General features: G+C 43.8%; 1 long non-coding RNA gene and 1 other non-coding gene across 3 annotated transcripts; both read left to right on the forward strand.

The window, feature by feature from the left end:
- The first annotated feature begins 40 nt into the window (after window positions 1–40).
- Window positions 41–16,799, forward strand: LOC128914824 (uncharacterized). 2 transcript variants are annotated; one of them, XR_008468443.1, is made up of 6 exons: window positions 41–199; window positions 868–1,550; window positions 3,844–5,793; window positions 6,125–11,026; window positions 11,850–11,939; window positions 15,609–16,799. It is a non-coding gene; the product is annotated as an uncharacterized LOC128914824 (long non-coding RNA). The 2 variants fall into 2 exon arrangements; XR_008468442.1 differs by lacking the exon at window positions 15,609–16,799 and having other exon boundaries at window positions 11,850–15,146.
- On the forward strand, window positions 210–281 carry TRNAQ-CUG (transfer RNA glutamine (anticodon CUG)). Its single transcript has one exon. It is a non-coding gene; the product is annotated as a tRNA-Gln (tRNA).
- Window positions 16,800–19,126: the final 2,327 nt, after the last annotated feature.

Raw genomic sequence — 19,126 nt, forward strand, 5'->3', positions numbered from 1 at the left:
CGCAAACTGATTCCGGGGTAAAGCCGCCCGCTCCCGCCCACCCCGGCCGTAAAGGGACGGTGCCGGCAGAGCGGGTGGTCCCGCAGACCCGCCCGGACAACACCGGTCGCCCACCCACCCGGCGGCTACGGCCCGGAAACGGCTGCGGCGGGAGCGCGGGGGACGGCGGCAAAGGGACTAGTGGCGGCTGGGAGAAAAAGTAAGTGAGTGGTTCCATGGTGTAATGGTTAGCACTCTGGACTCTGAATCCAGCGATCCGAGTTCAAATCTCGGTGGAACCTAATGGTTTTTGCCAGCCTTCTCCTTTTTTTTTTTCTTTTGATCTCCTTTGACCAAATTACGGCCGGACACGCTCCTCGCTTCCCCCCGGGTTCCTTCACATACAGAGTTGTCCCCGCCGCACCTCACCTCTTGGCTGGCGCCCACCAGCCCTATCTATCCCCAGCAAGGGTGTGGATGCCCTCCCAGCTATGCAGGCAGGCGATGGCTCCCACCCCGGGGCTGCCCGGGACCCCACTGCGGTTTGGGGTGGGTTAGTGGGAAGCCCCCCCAGGTGTCACAGATCCGTCCTGCATAGTGGGCCATGAGCAGCGTGTGAAGCCCACAGAGCTCATGGTGGAGCTGAGAAGCTCACGAGGCGCAAAGAGGCTGCGAGCGTGAGCCCCTTCCCCACCGTCACACTGCTGCACACCCCGCTTCTCCCTTCCCAAAAGCCCGTCACTCGCCTGCCCCTGTGCTGGGGGAGACACCAGCTTTGTCATCAGCTTCCCTTGGCACAGGCCTGAGCCTTAAACAGAAAAGGATAAAAACTGTGTTTGTGTCAAGATGATTAAACCAAAGCTCTTGAAACTGCTCTTTTTCCACCAGCTTGCCCTTGGCAGCAGCAGTACGTCGCCATCTCTGCAGTCAGGGGCCGTGTTATCATTCCTGTGCATGGCGAGGAACCCCCAGGCATCGGCGTCAGCGCTGCGCATCAGTTACCGTCTGCTGGAACGATAATGAGCCATAACGTGATCCTCTGTGCTTAAGCATAAATAGTTCACGCTGCCTCAGAGCTTCTAAGCGGAGAAAACAGAGCACTAACAACACAGGCACATGACGTGTGACCAGGATGTGTGACCACGCTGCCGGCGGAGGCTCCCCGGGAGCACACGGGTGAGGTCGGAGATAGGGGTCTGGGCTCACTGCATGTCCTGCCACCAGCCTACGGCGTGTCCTGGCAGAACGTGTGCCTCCAGCCTCTCGCAGGTGCACAAACCCCCCTGAGCATTCGAGGCATCACGTCCTCGGGACACCATTCCCATGTCCCATGGGAATAATTGCGTGTGCCTGTTCCATAAGGGCATTGCAAGGCCAGACCCCACAGGAGCAGAGAGCACTCTGGTAGTGTAGCGGTGAGGTCTGTAGGAGTCTGCTTCGTCTCTGAATTCATCCTTTTTATCTCCAGACGAACCAAGAACACCCAAAATCTTGAGACTGAAAATGCTCGTCATGCTCCTGCCACCCTTCTCAGAAGTTATCCTACTGCATCGAGTAGCGCATTAAAATTGGTAACGGATACTTGTATGTGTAGAGGCTGGGGCGTGTTTATAACTCTGTAGCTAAGGTTTCCTTCTTACATCCTATTTGCCATTCTCCATTGAACTTTGTTGTCAAAACGCTATTCATATAATCATAGAATGGTTTGGGCTAAAAAGGACCTTAAAGATCATCTAGTTCCAGCTCCCCTGCCACGGGCAGGGACACCTCCCACTAGACCAGGTTGCTATTAATTTTCACTTGACGTTTCTCAGGCCTGGTTTCATCCTCCAGAAATGCTATTAGTTCTAAAAAAATCAAAATAACACAGATGAAGTATTTTTAGTCATCCTCTGGTAAGAGCTGTTCTCCTTTTTGTGTTTTGGATTTTGTTTGTGAGCCTGGAAACACCCTTTATTTACATTTTTCATATGCGTAAGCGTTACTTCTGCTTGCATCAAATTGCAGATGTTCCTCATCTGGAACTGGCTCGCCCTACGCAAGACTTTAGGGAACAAAGTGAGGACAATGCCTTTTCTGGCTGAGCTAAAAATCACAGCCCCTACACTGCTGTACCACTGTCACGTGTTGAACTTATGAAGCAGAGGCATTTTTACCAATCACGCATCGTAACATGAAAATTGCAGCAGATTGCCATGTATATGAGCAGCAGCAGGGGTTATTTCTAGCCAAGCCCGTTTAAATGCATTTGATGGTTTATAATCAGGTTCTTCATGGTGCAGAGAGGCAAAACTGAACCAGCAGAAAGAACTTTGCATCTTAACAGGAGTAAACTTACAGCAGGGCACGAGGATAGCGCTGGACTAGCCAGGAGCTCCAGAAATTGAAGTCTTACATTCTGTTCAGTCCTGGGTTAATTTTGTTGCTGATCAGGTAAGCCCCACATGAGAATATACAAGCGCTCAGGAAGTGTCGCTCTCAGCACAGGCTGTTTTTGGCTGCTCTGCTCTTTCTCTGTGCCCCCTCCTGGAGTGTGCTGCCATAGTTAGGGGGTGCCCTGGGACACCTCCCGTGCATATGAAACATGGCCAAAAAGCAGAGGTCGGGCCTGAAATAACAGAGGACTGTGAGCTCTTCGACTGACAGTTTTTAATGTGAGAACAGCCATTCAGCACTGGCATTTCTGCTGCGTTAATTGCCGTTAGTGTCATCCTTGCGGGAACACTAAATTCATTGCAAACCCTGAATTAGCGCACTCTCGTAATTCTTCAGTTTGTACTTAGGCACAACCATTTGCGGAGGCAGCACGTTCCAAGCAACTGGAGCAGAGACAAGGAATGATCCTCAGCTGGCCCTTGGATGTTCAATTTAGTGAAGAAAAGAAGCAGAGGTCACACTCATAACTGCGTATTTATGGTTCTGTTCTGGAAATTCGTACAGCAGCTGCCAAAAAGGCCCCAGCTTTTGTCTCAGCAGCACCATTAACGTGCAGATGTGCGTCAGGGCTATCAGCTCTGAGCTGCTCAGCCCCAGGCACTGGGCATCAGGCTCTCCCCACGCCTGGTTCTCCCTTCATTCTCCCACTTCCCTCCTGCCACTGGCTCCCGAGACCCTGAGAGAAATCCTGGCCTAATTAAGGGGAAAATTTACCACCATCTTTCATGGTTGTAGCGATCCCACAACAAGGTCAAGGTCTCTTTGCAGAACACACCAGTGGTATTTGACATGGAAATAGAAGAATGTGAAACGGGTGGCCAGTATTTGCTGCTGGTCCTGGTTTTTCTGGCTCTGAAATCCCTGCTCACACTTTGCAAAGCCCATCGCTTTGTGAAGCTCAAGGAAAGATTTGGCACTGGAAGCCGCAATAATTCAAAATTGTCCTCGAATGGCTGTTGACCCAAATTCCCGTTTCCCAGATGAAAGGAGCCACTGGCTTCCCCAGGGCAGAAGGCAGGAAGGACAAAAGCGAAGGCCCAGAACTTACTCTGTTTTATCAGAGGAGAAATATTTCCTAAGGGGGAAACCCAATCAATACTTTGCAATTTTCTAACAATCCATGAATCATTGCAATTATGCAGAGATAATTCAAGCTTTCCAATCCAGCTGCTAAATTAGAGAAAAGCATACTCTTAGCACTCACTACCCCCAGCTTGACATGTCAGTCAGAAAAAAATCCTTCAAATATAAAATCTGTCCACTGAAATTATAAAACCCCTCTCCTTTTAAAACCCTGGACCAAACTAAAGGGTCTACGATGTAGGAGTAATTCCATGACAGAGATAGAAGTAATGAAAATGCATGGAGTTGACAGGAATTCTTCTGTTAATAACTTGAATTCCAGCATGCTCTGTATTCTTTTTCTAGCTCTAAGAAAAGAATATATAAGAAGAAATGGACCCAATCAAAATTACTTTCGACATCAGCCTTTTCTTTCCTACCCCTGGCGCTGGAATAAAAAAGGACCTGGATCTGAATGGGGACCTGTTCAAAATCAAACCTCACCCTGGTTTTGCCGTTCTCTAGGGATCTCTGCGGCACTGAAGAAAAAGTGGGAAGGGAGCAGCGCTATTAAAATTAACCATCTTCTGGAGATGCTCTTTCGCTAGGACAATATTACAGTAAGCAGAAAGGAAGGGAAGTTTGCAGTATGCTTTGGGAACAGGAATCGAATGCAACAGAGTCGATGACTTGGTGTTTCTTGTGATGACTGTCAAAATGAAGTCATCAGTTTCCTGCATCCATTTTGGACTCAACACGCATCTCCTTGTCTGTGTCTGCTGCCTCCAGAGACACATTAGCAAGATAATACTGGCAGCTCCAGGATAGTTGCTGGCCAAGATATAATTTCTGAGACATGGCTCAAAATCTTCTTCCTCTTACTACACCCTGCCACAGGGTTTTATTTCCTATCTGGGGTCAAATTCTGCTTGATGTTGGTGTCGCTACCAGACAAATACAATGTCAATGACAGCAGTGCAAGCATTATCACACATCCCATCATCTTCTAATTTGGATTCAAGAGATCAGCCCGGGGGAATTAAGAAGGCAGTTTTATTTCTGTGGCCAATTCGTTCGCTGCTGAAACAACCAACAGAGCTGGCTGGCTGTGCTCAGCATGGCCGTGCTTGTTGTGAAGCTGTACAATTATCCAGGAAGCCAGGCTGAGACTATACAACTTTGCTCATTAAGATCATTAGAGAGCTGTCAGATGGAACAACTGGGATGGCTTTGATCTGGCAGAATACCCTTCCTCCTGCTCCCAGGCCTTGGGAACCATCCAGTTCCCCATAATTATTTTTTTTTCAAGTCATTCAAACAATACTCATTGGTTTTTTATAGGGTGCAATAACTTCTTCAGGCAAACTAGAGGCTGTAACAGCTATAACAAGATTAATTTATTAAATAGAAACCCTGATATTTCAATGATTCCTCTATAAATATGTTCATAGTTGGATTTGCCAAGAAAATGACAAAATGTTGCTCATAATCCCAAAGGTATTCCCTATAAATCCACTAGGTGTCCTACTGTTTTCAAGCAATTAGGCTCAAGGTTTGTTTGGGTTTTTTCCCTAGTTTTGCCAGAGAGGAATTAGTTTGAGCCTTTAGTGGAATTAGGTCTGGATTTGCAGGTTGAAGGTACACGTACGTATGGTTTGTGCGACACAGCAGGACATCTGGCTCACAGTAGCAGCTCTTTTGGCAAATGCCACTAATGTTTCCCACAGAGACCAACCCAAGGTTAGAGGCTTGGAAGAGAAAAAGGGAAAAAAATCTGCCTTCCTCTCTTGGGAATGCTAAACGAGATCCATCAAAGCCAAATCCTCTTCTCGGTCAACCTTGAGCATCTATTTATAGGGCTGCTAAAGTGAGCCCGATGCTGACCTCAAAGGTGGTGGCAATACGCGTTAACCTTCATCAGCGCCGCTCTGCACAGGCTGCAGTTTTGACATTCCTGGTCACTGCTCCAGTCCCTGGCGGGCGTCCCGCTGCCTGCCAGCGCTCCCGCCCCTCCGCAAAGGCCAGCGCGGCACCCGCTGACGAGGTGCCCTGTCACTCCAAACACAGAGGGCATATCAAATGCATACTAAGAAAAGCAGGCTGAAAAATAGCCAAAGGATAATTTTCTCATCCCAGAAAATACTTGGGGTGGAGCGTGGCCATCGGAAAGTGGCCGGCTGTTCCTTCCCGGTGCAACCCAGGGCACACACGCAGTATCAAGCTGTGCTATTTGGGACAGATCCCACCTTGGGATCTGTTACTTGCATCGAGTCCCAGCATGGCAGTCTGGACTTCTCTGAAACAGTCATTTCCCAGGTATCTAAAAACCATCTTTCATTATTTCAGTGTCTTTCAGCGCTCAGAAATGGGTATTTGCAATATACTGGTGCGGGATGACTATGGGGTGATTTTTATGGTCTTGTCACTGAAGCACAACTCACACTGTCCAAACCCAACAGCCTTACCCTCTGCCAAGTGCGATAGTTGCATTTGCAAACTCCCCTCTCATCCACACTAATTTCACAGGGGTGCCACATCTTGAATTTACCCCAGATCTACGTGAGGAGAAAATGAGGTTTGTTTTCTATTTTAAAAATGCCAGAGGCAAAGATGGTCTCAAACAATGAGTTTATCTCCTTTTCTGCAGGTGCTTCGTGGCAGAATTCCCGCCCACAGCTACGGCCGTGCAAATAGGCTCCGGGCAAGGTGTCAGCACCAGCTTAATCACAAGCTGTAAGGAGAAGTCAGAGGGGGAACAAGAGCCTCCTGTCCCTGTCCCATCAGGATTCCTTGCCATCAGGCATGGCGCATCACGGGACGTGCCTAGCATCTGTCCTGTGCCATGTGTTACTGTGCTGCCTCTATTTCTTGCTATTTGTGTTGAAGGTATGACAGTCATTTTCCTGACAGCCCGCAAGAAGAAAAGATACTCCAATCTTCCGGCTGTATGTATATATAGGTACCTGCTGTAGCACCATCCATATGCAGTACGCACCATATGCTAACTGTGAAAGCGTTTAACCTGGTCCAGCGCATGTGTTTGCTGTTATACATAACAAATACCTCAAGCCTTGCCATGATTCAGTGCATTATGCGTGGGAGCCATCTGGTCCCGTAGCTTAAGCAGCAAACTGAAAATCTGATAAAAGCACAAACAGTCACAATGAGAGAGACGGAAAAGATGTGTTGATATTCCAAGCAGGAGTCTCCTTCCGTGGGGGCTAATCTCATCACCCATTGCCTCTTTCCTGCTCCTTTCCCTGGAAAGCTGCTGTCGGACAGGTTGCACTCTCAGCTCCAGGAGTACACACACCTTTGGGATGCTAAAAATGAATTCCGTGTGCTTGAGCAAACCTTCTGGGACGAGATTTTTCTCAGTAGCCAGCTGTGCAGTGAGCAAGATGTGCAAGATGTTTGCGGCACAGCACGTGTTATGGAGCTTGGATTGATCAAGAAACCTCCATATGGTTTAAAATGCACTCTCGATTGTGATTAGTCATTAATATTGTCTCACCACTGTGCAGAATTATGGCTTATGGCTTTGACAGACTGAAAGGGGGTCCACCTCAGCTTGCCTGGGTGTTCTCTGCCCTGGAGTAGAGATGTATTTTGGAGGGACTGGAGCACCAGGGGAGCAACAATGAACGGGACGGGGTAGACAGGGTAGAGTTTGGGATGGCTTGGAGTTGGCCAAGAGTTTGTGTATAACTCGGCCAGGATACTGGGTTACTAAAACTGGCTTAATTAGATTTTGGAGACGGACCGTGTTTCCCCCATTCTGACCCTGGTTTCTGTTGTTTGGAGGGCACAGGGAAGGAAGGCAGACAGAAGATGCCTATTTTAGTAAGCCTCTGCAGGGAACACACACGCAGCAGACAGGTACACATTTGTTTCCTCTGACACCAAATTAATGGGAATTGATGTATTGATTCTGCAGCTCTGCTAAAGATTGCTTCAGGTTTTGGCCCGTTTCCAGCTGGTTAGATGCAATGTGTGCACAGTTCAAGGCAGATATTTAATTATTCTAATATGAATACAGTTTAAAAAATTCAGTTCCCTGTGAAATCCAGAAGATAATAGCATTATGATCGTGGAAATAATACAGTTATTCCTACTTTAAATAGCCTATTTTCATGCCCAGCTACTCCTTTTGGCTTAATACAGCCAAGCCCCTCCAAAGTCACAGAATTATTAAGATATTTGCCACTAGAACAAATTCATTCTGTATTTTTCTTTTTTTGTTTTTCTTACCTGTTTGGGAGCACACTGTTCAGAGCAAATGCAATCTACACTTCTGTGTTTGTAGAGAGTATTGAGGACTATGGTAGGGCTCTACTAAAATGAATATATTAACACCATCACTATTATTATTGCTGTTAATAACAGTAATATTAAAAAATAATAACCTGAGTCAGGCATTTGCCAGTCCCAAGGGTTAAAATTGACTGTCTTTGTGGATATTCCCATGTTTAACTAATTAAATACTGCCGAAGTATCCACCTCATATACTTTATTTGTAGACTATAGGAACATCTCTGTGCCACATTAGCTCCTGGTCCTGCACAGAGAAAGCATCTTGCATTAGGGATGGAGTACGAGTCTTGTATTTTCTTACTTTGATCACCGTGTCTCTGCTTTTATGATCTCACCAGGAAAGTTACTTGATGTTTTGTTATTTTGAGCGTCAGCAAGGCTCCTGCAAATGTTTGAAGTCATCTTTGTATTTAATTTATTTTCTGGCAAAACAGCATCCATCTGCAGTTTAAGAATAGAACATATAAAAAACTGCATATGACTCTGAAGCACAGAACATAGAATTTCTGGGCAAAATGCTCTTCTCAGTTACACTTACATAACTCTGGAGTAGTGTCTTCATCTTTCTCGTTGTTACCCCGAAACCCATTTTCATTTCATTGTGTCAAACCCAAAGGATCTACCATATACGGCTAAATCCGATTTCATCACAACTGTTGTAATTATTTCCTAGGTGAACTTACAATCTGCGAGGAAGTACGTAAAGAAGCATTTACAGTATATGGGCCTCAATACTCTAAGAAATATGCTGTTGTCGCTTGCTCTCCATTAGGATTTTTCCATGCAAATAAAAATATGGTGTAGGCGGAGAACTGCTGAACTGTCTGGAGCAGAGATTTCCTCCGTATGCAAAAGTAGAGAATCTACACCGTATGGCTGAGCTCGTTTTTAAAACATCGTGTTCAACAGGTCTTTCTTTAAACAAAGGAAGAGTTTGCTCTAAATTGTTTGATATTTATTTTGTGTAACTCTGTTCCTTGGCTGTCCATGCTACAGAAATGCCGTTATGCTACAAGAAGACAGATTGCCTGGACTGGAACCCCAGCCCTGATTCAGGGAAGCACATGGTTTCCTCACAATGATTATGATGATTATAATTACTATTCAGTATATGGTGCAATTGTTTTTGGTGTTTAAAACAGAACAAAACAAAACAAAACAAAGCTGTTTTGGAAAGGAAAACACAACATTAGAAAAAAAATAATTGTAAAATAGGAAGTGGTTGACCTTCAGGAGATAACTCCACCCGCGGTGTCTGCTATCCAGTGTTTCTAGTGATCAGAAAATGGAAAGAAAGGATCCCATTAAATATCCCAATACTGCTTTAGAAAATAATGCACCTCCTTTTCTGTAGGTATAACATGTTATACCTCCTGTTGAACAGCTGCTAGTGTCAAAGGCCGAGCAAGCAGTACGTGGAATGCAGAGCCTGAAGTTTTTCAGCGGTCGCTGAAGGCAAAACCATCTAAAGCTGTAGCAGATGTTCGCTTGCTTCCTGTCTGCTTATCAGCCCCGCAAAGATACTTCATTTTTGTACTTGTTATGCCAAGTGTAACTATGGAGATCTAATACAAGCTGCGCAATAGCGATACGGTGAATAGTTCTTTTACATATTTGGTTATGAATGATCAAGCAAAATATTATGGTTTCTAAGAACTCTCTCAAATTTTTCCATATGTACATTAGTCATTCCCCTTGCACGGCAAGAAAATGACAGTGTACAAAATAATTTAATAAATACTGCATTACTGCAGCTCTATAAAGATGAATTTATACATCATTAAGAAATTGTTGCTCCTTGGACCTTCCATAGGATCCTTTCCAGTCTGACCTGCCCTTTCAGGGGCAGTTGTCAGAGAGGAGTCCATGCAATGCGTTTATGTTACAGCAACTGAACGACAGTTAACGTGCTGTGCTGGATGTTAGTTGTAGGTCTTAGGTTAAAAAAACAAACAAACAAAAAAAAGTGAATTAGCACCTGCTGGGTTACATTTCTGTGGTGAAATTCTTCACTGACTTCCGTTCACATCCCTTTGTACAATGGGCAGAGGGAAGATGTTAGTTTGGCCTCAGTGTGTTCACATTTTACATGTTGTGTCTAATACATCACAAAATAAGGAGTGGTATATCCCAACCGACTGTATTCCTCCGAGGCCTTGAATATGCTACAGAAGAGAGTTCTTAACTGCCAATTTAAAAATCAGTTACGCTAAAGACTTTTTGCTGAGTAATCTAGGTGCATCTCAGCTGTTTTAATTCTGGTTTATATTCATCACGAGCTCCTGTAAATTATAACTTTAATATGAATAACTACATGCAAGTGTTAAAACGGTATTCTGTCTATTTTAGGGCTTTGAGCTGGTTTAATGAGACTGATTTTTACACTGATGCACTTAAATTGATATGCATTCCCAGTACAGGCAAGACCCAGGGCAATTAAGTTTATCGCTTAATAGACAGGAGTTCTTTTTCCTCCGTGAATTAGAAGAAATAAAGGAAATTACATAAATCCTAGCACAGATGGTTTTGCTTTAAGTTTTCAACAGTACAGAAAAGGATGGGTTTGGAATGGTTCCTCTGCCCATATTGAAACTGGAAACCAAAAGTGAGAGCTTTGGCCTATCACTGGTAGAAATGTTAGAGATATTCCCGTGGGAAACAAAAGGTTTCAGAGCAACAGTGGCTCTGCTGGTGTTTGACATATTTCATATAACGCTATCAAGGAAAAAGAGCGGTAGGTCACCATCATTGCCACTTTTAAAAAGCTGGTAGCATTGCAAATCTGTGTTGACCTAGAAAAGGCAAATAGTGGGCACAGTGGTCCCTTGAGTAGTCCTTCTGCGGGTGATAATCTGTTGTATTACAGCACTTCCTCGAAGGAAATGAAGCACTTCGGGACAACTGGTTCCAGGGGAAGTAGGTATGGATATTCCTTTGAGAAAATGAGCTTCCAAAATGAAATGCCGTAGACCTAAAATTCAATCACGTTCCTTTCTCCAAAGGCAAGCAATGACAAGGCAACGCATGAAGCAAAAGCGAAATGTTGTTGAAAATGAAGATATGAGGGACTTTATGCAAAAGACAGATTTGCAGGGAAAAGATGGATCTGATGAATGCAGTGACGGAAATTGCCTGAAGCATCTGCAAAAACACCACAAGAAATAAAAAGCTGAAGGAGGAAAAGGGGAAAAAAGAGGACCCAGGGGTTAAACTTGTATGAGTTGCGAATGTGGAGGTGAGTTCCTGGAAGGGATGCAGTAAATATATTAAAAAAGTAACATAGTGGTACTATGACTGGGCAAGGGATTTTTCAGTTGAAGTATTTGAAAACAGAGGTCAGTATTTAGAGTTAGACTGTAAGGGGTAGCACAGTAGGAAGTAGGATGGATGAGATGGCTTAACAGGGCTTTATTGTAGTCAAATTAATTCAGTTTAAATAATTAATTCTCTTTTAAATTGACTCTACTCTGCACACTTGACATTTTGGAAAAGCTGCTATTGCTTGGCCTTCTGGTAAATGCTTTTGCATCTGTTTTCCATTGTTTCCTTCTTGAAAAAAATGCTTGTCACTAACAGGAACCATCAGCAGCATGGAACAAATTGACTTGCCAAGGACATTTCCTCCAATCTCATTATTGACACTGGGAGTATTGCTTTTTGTATTAAGAGTCAGACTGTGATTTTAAAAAATTGCCATATATTAAGATAGTTTTGTACTGTCGTTATGAGTCAAATTCAAACCTCGTTACGTGAATTACTTCCATTGCATCAACATTTAGTCATATTTATTTCAAGGGGGTGATCAAGCAGTTTAATTAATCCACAGTTCTCTCTGCCTACCTCGTTATATAGAGCTCCTTACTGTTGCAGCAGAGGGCCTCCCCCAGATCAGATATGATACATCACTCTCCCTCTTCTGCACATTGATTTTGAGTTTTAAGTGGATGAGATTGAGCAGATCCATAGTATTATTTGGGGCAGGTTGGGCTAAACAAATAGGTTTTGTATGTTACTCTCACAGTGCTTTGGTTTGTGTTCACCCTCATCTCCTTTGTCAGCTCCAGGTTGTGGACCAGTTGCTAAGGAAGCGTTCATCTCTAAACTCCCATGCCGAAGTGGCAGTGCTATTACGGCAAAGGAATACGAATGTAAGTTTGAGTTCTGACTGCACGAGGTGTCTGTTAAAGGCTCCTTCGGGTACGCTGGACCAAATCCTCAGATTGCTCAGGAAAGGGTAAAAGCTTGGTCTGACCTATATTCACGGTGACTCACTGGTGAGATTTAATGTTGTTCCTTTGTTTTGCCTCTGTTTCTCAGCAGTTGCTCGCATTTTAAACAAGTACACTCCTACCTAACCGAATCGATAGATGAGTATAATTAGGACCCAATATAATAAGGCCAGTAGGTGTAATAATACAAGGGAACATTCCACGGCAGTTACAGAAGAAAAGAATTTCAGATAATTAGGAAAGGAGTTGGGCAGTGGTACAGATTTAAAAGTACCCAAGATAAAATAACAGATACTAAAAATACCTATATTGCAATGAAATCCTCGTGGCTCAGTACTTGAGCCAACCTCCATTCTTTAGGAATTAGGAAGAAAATCGCCCAAACAGGGTAGATTGTGGTGTATCACCTTACCCTGGTGGGCTTACACTCACACTTCAAAGAATTATCTCACACTGAAAAAGGACAGACAAGGGTTTCACTTAACAGGGAAACTGCAATGGTTTTTTGAATATATTCTGTAGCTGTAGCTCTTAAAAAATCGGTGGTTTTATTTCTATGTAGAAAAAAATCTGACAATGAACACTCTGGATCTTGAATAGCAAAAGCACTGACAGCAGGGCCCGAGATGCCTTCTTTTAGTCAACCGGGACATATTTTTAAATACCTGTGACTCTCGAGCCAACAACTGAGGAGCGATGACTCTAGCTTGCAAACAGAAACACTGAAGTGCCCTTTTTTCCTTCTTTTTCTTTTCTGTGTAACGTGTTTTCTGAGTAGATGCCAAATTTTGAAAGCATTGAAGTACCGTAAGTATTGCAAGTATTTTGAAAGAAAGGAGTATTTTGAAAAGTATTTTGAAATGCTGTAGAGTTTCAGAAAAGCAGAAAAGCTGCGTTATGAGAACATCAACTATAATCTGGGTCAGATTTTCAGGGCAGATGTTTCAGAGGCATCTTCTTGGAAACCCTCCATGACAGTTAGTGAGAAGAGTGACCCAATGTTTTCTCACTGTCCAAAATAACTGTTCTGTTGGGTGATGTCATGTGGATGAGGCACTGCCTGTATTTCCAAAGCGATGTCATGTTTAAGCTTGTTCAGGAGCAGAGATTTTTTTCCCAGAACAGTTTCAAACAGGGAGTCTAGCAAACCTCTTTGGTAAATCTTGACTGATCGCAATCTGGCTTGTCAGTTTTCTGAATTTTAATGATCTGGGGTTTTTTGCCAGATAATGACTATTTATGTAAATGAGATGCCTTATAAATAAATCTGGAAATTATCCCATAATATTAATTACAGGCTTTATGGTTCAAATACTTAAAATATTAAAGGCGCATGGTGATGTAGATTGCCTTTGAGTTTATTCATTTAGTTATTTTGGTAGTTTGTTTTATTTTAACCTGACTTATACATGTTGGACAGTGTTTGCTGAACTAAAGCAAGCTATGTTATGTGCCCGGATATATCAAAGGATGTTGAAGGACAATAAAAATCAAAATGCATCATACAGTGGTAGTAGTAAATGGAACCCCAGATTTCTGAATGTTTTTGTCTAAGAATCAAATGAATTAGTTTTACTTGGAGAATCTTACCTTAAGTGTTGTTAGCCATTTACTCAAAAATTAGGTAGTTTTAAATTAATTATAATCCTTTGTACTTACATATCTGCTTATGAATCTCAATAGTGTTCTACAAATATTAATTAAGCCTAATAGTACTCCTGAGAAGTGGTTAACTGATAGATATACTTCACTTAACCCGTCATGATAAAAGTCATATCTAGAACAAAATTCAAAAACTTTAAACACCAGGACTACACAAGAGTTTAGAGCCTGAAGTATCTTCGCCAGACAAAACTGTGGGGAACGTTTAGGAATGTGGAATGCAATTAATTGGCCTAGGCATGATTTGGAAGTAAATAAAAATTCAAATAATAAGGAGCTGAGATCTCTAGTGAAGGAAAGCGGTTTTATATCTGAGGTGAGAGAAGATACCCACAGCATCACAGTATGACGTGGCGTGACTCTGGATGATGAACGAGACTGATTCAGAGAACAGACTCCTATTTGCAGAAATCGCCTCCAGATGGGCCAAAGAGCGTGAGTCCAAATCGAACCTTTAAGGCTGCTGCATGAACAGTTACAGCAGTTAAGTCCTTTCTCTCACTCCTGAGGGTACAGGAGCTGCTGAAAATAGCAGCAAAGCAGCAGTATCAGTGTGTACATCCACCACACGCATCAGTCTGTACAACAGCCCGAGACTGTTATTTTTGCTGGCGAATCTGCATGCATAATTTCCTTCCTGATATTACTCCACAAAGAGAAGCTTTTGTTTTCTTGCTTTACTGACGAGAGCAATACTTAAAACGGGTTAGTGCTGGAACAAACAACAGGTTAGGTTTGGTACATGCATTAGCACTTGGACCATCCTCAAGCAACCCTTCTGCTGTCCCATTCCCCAAAAATCTGCTGCAAATATTTGCTTCAGAGCTTCCAGTGTCTACAGGAAGAGCCATTCTAGAAATATGCTCCAGCTGTACATACTTATTTGCCTGCTAACAACAGGAGAAGAGGTACGGCATCACTTGCTTGATACCCCTTCCCACAGCGATGCGGTGTTGAGTGTTTTTTCACCAATTAATGCCAATGGCCAACCAGTGGGTCTCCTATCGTTCGATATTTGGTAGTTGCTGCAATGCCTTGGGAATAGTTTCACCATTTGCTGAGGGAAACTTTACGATGCACAGTCTAAATTCTCCGATGCACACTCTGAAATCCTGAGGAAGCAATTCAGCACTGAAAAATGAAATGATAATGAGTTTGCATCAGATTTTTATTTATAGAAATGATTTGGAAACATCTGGGTTTGGTCTTTGGATACATTTTCTTTCCTTTTTGTTTCCCGGCATTTCTGTGCTTTTGGGACTACAAACTCTCACAAAAATATTGGCAATAAATCCTTGCTGAGAAAGTCTACCTGCTGGAGAAAAATCTGCTCATTTTATCCAGGTGGAATGCCTAGACACCGCAATTAGACTTCATCTTTACTCATATAAAATAAAATTCTTTATTTGCATTTGTGAATTGTAATTCATGACACACATGACTCTGACACCTAACGAACCCCCCTGCAGTGCGTCTGCTGAGTTCACTGGCTTTTGGATCAGGCCCTGTGTTCGCTTCATTTCCCTGTATTTTTAGCTGCTTCAGTAAGTTCTTTATCTAAAGAAGGGTCTGAAACCTCTTTTTTTTTTTTTTTTTTTTTTTTTATACATGCATGATATTCTAGTGCCCCTTTTATAATTTATAATCAGTAGTTTCCCTGGAGTGCAAAAGCTTTTCAGAAATACTATTCTTGAAGCAGTAAAAGGAAGGGTAACTGCACTGTTGTACTGCTGCATCAAAATATTTACATACTTTATTATTTCATTATAAAATGAAATAATGTCCTAGAATCTGTCCAAATGTCTTCATGTCCTAGAATTTAATTATTCCAAGCAGGGACGGTCTCTTTATGTCAAAAGAGGTAAGTTCCAGATTTTCAAATATGCATATATAAAAAAGCCCACAAAGATGTCGCTTCATTTCCAGTGTGATTCCAGCTTGCCAAAGGCTCCATCTCACTGCATAACCGCCCGGCTGGCGATCCATTACTGCACCCTGAAGTGGATAACTGCACAGGGTAAGGCAATCCATCCTCTGAAACGCAGAGTGTTGTTTTGCCAGCTACATGGTTTATAATTATCCATTATCATTATCTTTATAGTTATTTTTACCAAGGTTACAGATAGGTCATGTCTCTCTGAAAGATGTTCTGTTGGGTCCTTTTGGAGCCTCATTCTTCCCCCCTGCAGACCTAAATGAGCAGTGAACGTAGCACAGCCAAGAGTTCAAAAGGAATAAAACTGGTAAGAAAGTGAAAAGATCAAACCCCAGATTGCGTACTTAAGAAATTGGAATAGTTTTGCCTATGGAAGCCAGTCTCTGACAGGAATTACTGTGAACAGCAATAGCTTCTTTCTTTTTTTTTTCTTTTTTTTTTGAGCACTGCTGAACCCTTATGAATTATAAGCAGTCGAATCTCACAATCCTGGGACAAAGTCTGTTAAAATCCTGTCCTGGGACAGGGAAGTTCTCTGTTCTCTTCCTGGCTCTGTCACTGACCATCTGCCACTTTTTCTCTGCCTGGCTTGAGTTTACCCATGTGTAAAATGCACTTAAAATAAGCTAAACCATACTTTTAAAACTACTTCAGTGCCACCAGCTAGAAATTTGGGGTTGCAACATGGGAAAAAAATGGTTCTGTGGTTGCCAGTCCATAGAAACGCTGCATGTCTCCCCAGCCACGCTCCCGGGGAGGCTAAATCTGGCTGAGCGCGCTCCACCCTGCACTTGCGAGGCAGCAGAACACCACATTAAGCATGCTTGATGCCTGCCCTCCTGCAGTTGTTAACTTGTTTAATTAACCTACTACGCACAACAAGAATCTGATCCAGCACCAAATGGAATTAGTAGGAAGACTTCTGTTGACTTAATGATCTTGGGGTCGGTCTCCAGATGTGTGCAGGGACCACTGCCTAGAGATCTCCAACGTCCCTGCAAAGGGAAAGGCTTTGTTTGACCGATACACGGACGCATTTCCGTGCAATGCGCCTGCAAGAGCTGGGCACACAGCAAATCCGCCTCTGCCTGTACAGTAACACTATTCACTGATGCTGCTCTTTATTCAGAAATAAATACAGCACTGTAGTTATTATTTTTCATAGACCCTTTTGCGCGTGGCAAAGCTTTAATGTGGAAAATTGACGCCAAGCTATGCAGGAGAGTTTTGTGGTTGGATATAAGTTAGGAAAGGTGACTTGATAGAGGTGGTGACAAGCTAATAATGAAATGGGACATTGCAATTAAATGTGCCGGTGGGGAAGAAAGTGTGCCACAGCCAAGAGAGCAAGCGAGCAGCAGGTTGGTCATGGAGAGAAAGCAGAGGAAGCTTGATGGAACAGGGTGGGAAGGAGGGGGAGATGTAAGAACAAGAAAGACAGGATAAGCACTGTGTTAGCTACGATGGTAGGATTGGGCAGAAGCTATTTTGTTTGGTGTTTGTATCAGGCCTTGCACGGCGAGATCCAGGTCCCTGGCTGCGCTTTGTTGGCATTGACACAATATGTAATTAAATGCAGATAAGTCCTAGAAGGACAGAAACAGTGGAAGGAAATAAACAGGTCAGGCTATAAATTAACAGCAAATCACAGACGTCTACACAAAATTTTAGCTATGACATGAGCTGAAAAGTATGAAAACTGCCACAGAATGTTTAAAAATTAAAGTTTCCATTAGAAATACTCAAGAATATTTTAATGGTTATGAACCTAAACTCTGAGAGGTGAACTATTCATACATCAGTGCGGTGATTTTGCCTCAGTTCACAGGCAGCTGAAACAATACTTTCAGAAGTAGGAACGGACCCATTAATCTTGGATGTTAACGCTGACGCCTAAAAATTATCCCTACATGAAAAACAAGCAAGGGCAGAGAGCACAGAATAGTTTGCATATCAAAATTGCTAACACAAGCCAGAAGATGGACTTCATTATTGCTATTTATTTGGAAAACATTTCCAGGATTAAAACATACCAGAAACTGTCAAAGGATTTAGAAAAATTTCTACAGCACACCAAATAATTTAAGGACTCTACAGAACGCAGACCAGCTTGCTGCAAAAAGTACTGAGGTTCTGGATTCTTGATCTCTCACTCACTCCACTGTACATTGCTGAGAGAGAAAACATCTTTATGGGTGTGGCTAGAAATGCATTTTACATAAAAATACAAGGAACGGGCAATGTTGTTCTTGCAGTCCCTGCCTGGGATAAGGGTTTGACACATTCCTTAGTCTGCTGAGAAAAAAAAAAAAAAAAAGAGTCAGACTCAGCTTGCAAATATCAAACCTGGCAGCGCAAAGCTGTGCGTGTGCGGGCTTGCACATGGGCGCTTCTGCCTGGGTAGAGACTGGCTTCTGTCAGCCCCTCCGTCTCCACGCCAGGGATAGGAGGAGGAGTGGCATTTCTGCCAGAAACAGTCATATTAATAAAAGCACGTGTGTGTGTGTGTGTGGGAAATGTCTTATTTTGTAATTTTATATCCTCCTATTTGATCAGATTTTTTTCAGAGGCAATGAGGTAAACCAATACAGTAGGTTTGAACACACGTAAACATTTACAGTCTGAATTCAGAACTTTTGTGTGCATTTTCTGTTTTTATAACCAGCCACATCTAAACCCTCGAGCCAAACGTCCGGAACTGAGGCAAGCTTGAATTCAAAGCCAAAATTGTATGGTTGGAGCCTATCCCTAAACATCACTTCAAAAATAGCACACTGGTATAAAATCTTGAAAGCCGTGGTTGCTGTACACAAAGTGCCAGAAAAGTCATATTTCTGCGTATCGGTAGGAGCAGGAGGACTCGTTTTGTTGTGCTCAGCAACATCTTGACATGCTGCACTAATCTCAGCCGCACGCTCTTAAAAGATTATTTTTGTCTCGGGTTCTTTGCTAGCCTCGGATGCAACCACCCGGTGCGGGTACATCAAGCCTGCAGAAAATCCCTCGTTTTCTCTCCCCTTGATTTCCAGACAGCCGGCACCTCCTCCGGGTCCTGCCGACGGGCGCCGCAGGTGAGCGAAAGACTGGCAGATTTGGGCCGGAGATTAATTTCTGTTTAAATTTAAGGTGCTGCCGGTGTAGGGGGGAGAAGTAGAGTCGAGCCCGTGGTCCGCTTGTCGTGTTTTAGGCTGTGCTGAGGGGTTTTCGCTGAGGGCGTCCCGCTCCCCCCTCAGGGTTCACAGCCGCTGGCGCCCCACCGCTCCCTGAGGGGAAAAGGGGGGAGGCGGGGACCGCCGGACCGAAGCCCCCAGCCGCCGGGCCCGCCCCGTCAGAAGGAGTCCTCAGCGGCGACCTGGGCGCCGGGGCGGCCGCTCAGGGCCGTTAGGTAGCGCGATGGCGGCGGGCCCGCCTCAGGCGCAGGACCCGGCGAGCGCCCTCCCGCCGCGATCACGAGTCGGCGCCCGCCTTCCCCCGCCTCTTCTTCCCCCCCTCCTCCCCCCTCCCTCCC

The sequence above is a fragment of the Rissa tridactyla genome, chromosome 9 (assembly GCF_028500815.1).
Source record: "Rissa tridactyla isolate bRisTri1 chromosome 9, bRisTri1.patW.cur.20221130, whole genome shotgun sequence".
Classification (NCBI taxonomy): domain Eukaryota; kingdom Metazoa; phylum Chordata; class Aves; order Charadriiformes; family Laridae; genus Rissa; species Rissa tridactyla.